Source organism: Ailuropoda melanoleuca, chromosome 7, assembly GCF_002007445.2.
Source record: "Ailuropoda melanoleuca isolate Jingjing chromosome 7, ASM200744v2, whole genome shotgun sequence".
NCBI lineage: Eukaryota > Metazoa > Chordata > Mammalia > Carnivora > Ursidae > Ailuropoda > Ailuropoda melanoleuca.
Window position 1 is genome coordinate 56,176,784 of NC_048224.1, and position 2,812 is coordinate 56,179,595.

At 56.4% G+C, this 2,812-nt stretch overlaps 1 long non-coding RNA gene across 2 annotated transcripts; it reads left to right on the forward strand.

The window, feature by feature from the left end:
• Positions 1 to 962: 962 nt before the first annotated feature.
• Positions 963 to 2,607, forward strand: LOC109488505. 2 transcript variants are annotated; one of them, XR_002141497.2, is made up of 3 exons: positions 963 to 1,034; positions 1,380 to 1,469; positions 2,543 to 2,607. It is a non-coding gene; the product is annotated as an uncharacterized LOC109488505 (long non-coding RNA). The 2 variants fall into 2 exon arrangements; XR_002141498.2 differs by having other exon boundaries at positions 1,383 to 1,469.
• The last annotated feature ends 205 nt before the right edge of the window (positions 2,608 to 2,812 follow it).

The following is a 2,812-nucleotide window of genomic DNA, read 5'->3' on the forward strand; positions in this document are numbered from 1 at the left end:
GCTGCTGTTCTTATTTTCATTACCAGGAGCCGGCAGTGTGTTCGACAAACTCATCAGCCTCAAGCCCTTGTCTCCCGAACAGCGAGGCTGAGGGAATACAGCTTGTGGCTTGGCGAGGGGCGGGCATTTCCAACTCCTACCAACCTGATTCCGTTGAAAACATACATAATTTTTTGCCCTTGGACTGGCTAACCGTGTTCACAGACGGACTGGCTTCCAGATGGAGTGGAGGCCCGCGAGGCCGAGGGACTTGGGCAAGGTCACTGTGTCCCACAACTTCTGGTTCCCCCATGAGCCAAGCTGCCTCCTCCCAGGGCTGCCCTGGCATTCCCGAGTGCCTGGCCAGTGAGGACAACGTGAGCTAAGACCGCATCAGGGAAAAGGCCAGCTGGGGTGGAGAGTGGGGGTGGGGGACCTCTCAGGATAGCCAGCACTTGAGGCCATGGGAGGGCTGGAATTTTCCAGGACTTTCCTGCAGGAGCGGCGACCCTGGCCAACCTGCCAGTCTATGAGGAAGCTTCTGGCACTGACCCAGAGGCAGCTTCCAAACGCTTATCGGCAGAGGGCACTGGGAAGCTGGCCCAGGCTCCTCTGGCTCCTAGTCTGGGGGCAGCAGGGTAGAGGGCACTGGGCTGATACCCAGTGGGAGGGAGCCAGCCACTGCCCACAGGTGGAGGGGGCAGGCTGAGCAGGGCCTGGGCTGGAGGGGGGACCATGGGGGCAAAGCAGGGCGAGAAAGCATCTCCGCACCCTGTCTCCCATGCGCACAGACAAGCAGAACAAGACGAGGAGGGAACGCCGCAGGGATGGAGAGGGGAAAGAAGGAAGGAGAGACAGGAGGCGAGGGGGAATTCTACCGTAGCCATTAAGTATGAGTGAGGGTGGGGGCCTGGCTGTGTCTCCATGGATGGCATCATATGCTACCATGGCCAGGGAGCAATCTTCTCCCATGAAATGGCCAGCGTCTCCTCTCCCCTCCCTCAACACCATTTCCTTCTGGGGTTCACCATCATCCTGGTGGGAGAAGTAATGAGGTGAGCAACTGGCCGCAGTCATACTCCTCTGACCATGTTCCCCCATCCCCTGGCCATGCCCCTCCCTCCTCCACCAGGAAGCCTTCCTGGATTTCTCTCTGCCCCACTGAGTGTGGGGGTGGGTCATTTTACACCTACAGCCCTGCACAGTGAGCCAGGTCTGAGGGCCTGACTGTATCAGAGCAGTTTCCCAAGCTCCCGGTCAGCATGTGCTGACGGACCAGCCTTTCCTCTGCACACATCTGACATACAGGGGGCAGGGAGGGGGCGGGAATGGAAGGCAGGGCCTAGGGTCTTTGTTGTAGGCTGACTGAGTGGCATGAATGGCACGAGATGGCTCTTCAGTAGATTGAGTAAGAAAACAGCGTTACTGTGCAACGAGCTACAGTGCAGACCGGCACCCACCGGGTGAGAGGGCAGAGCACCTGAAGCCAGGTGAGTGACCAGTGCTCTCCTGCTTTTCTCTCCACCTCACAGGCCAGAGAATGGAGCCCAGTGAGCTCCATGACCACCTCAAGGTATCATGGTGGCTGGGCAGAACTGGGGCTAGAGCCGGGGTTCCTTCCCACCAACTGGGGATGGCGGACATTCCACTGGCTGGCTCCCATGAGTCTGTCTGGATGCGTGCAGCCCTGAACGAAGAATTCAGAACCCATGCTTGGGCTCAGTGGGAAAGGGCACTGGGATCGATTAGCAATGTCTGCCATGGGTGTCGGTTGGGCAGCAGCAGCCTGTCTGCCACCTGTTGCCTCACTGGACTGTGCCTTGCCGGCCCTGAGCTGGTAGGTGCCTTTCTGCCCTAGACGTTGAGAAGTCCATTTGATTTCCCTGAGGCCTTACAGGCCCATTGGTCCTAGAGCTGCAGTCTGGGGCCTTCACAGAGGGGCCCAGACCACCCTGTGGACCTAGCTGGTGTGTCCACTGGGCATTTGCAGTGATGCCCCACTGCTCAAGGCTTTATGCACTTTGGATTTTGGGAGGAGCCCACGACAGGAGAATGCTGCTGTTTTTAATAAACCTTTCCAGAGAACACCTTTTGGAGCTGGTCTGTATTATCATAGAGCTCCCCAGGGATGTGCATATGAGGCGGGCCGTTGGAATCTAGCACACCACTTTCGTTAAAGCCAAATGAAACGCAAGCTCCCGCAGCCCTTGGCTTCCACGACCTCGGGCTGTTTCTGCATCTCAAAGCTGCAGAAATAAATTTTGCTCCGTGTAGCCTGCAGAGGTGCTTCTCACTGACCTGCTGTGGGTGCTGGGAGCAGCCCAGGCCCTGGTAATAGTGAGTGTGGACTGGGTGTGTGCTGGAGAAAGGAAGGAGTGGGTGAGCAAACAGCATGTTGTACCCGGTTAGCTGTGTGGACCAGGTTGGTTAAAAATTAGTTCATCTGAGAAATTGGTTTTCTACCCTTGTTTGGTGAAACTTAATAAAGGAAAAGCTCAGGAAAATGAAGTTAGGAGGCCAGAAAGGAGAGTTCTCACGCCATATCACTAGATGTCAATTCCAGGAAGAACCATCACTTACAGACCCCAGCAGAGGCAGCTGCCACAGGAGGGAATCATGACTACAGACCCAACAGGGAAGGACGGACGCTGCTTCTCCTACGAGAAATCCACTACCCAGCAACTCAGCCGGTGAGAAACCGCCCTCGCCCCGAACTCCTGCTTTTCTCCAGTGGACTTCGGTTCAGGACAGCCCTTCCCAACATCCTCTTCCTTCTCCATAAAGTCACACTCCTCTCCTATCTTTGTTGGACTTGCCTGTGGTTTTGCTGTAG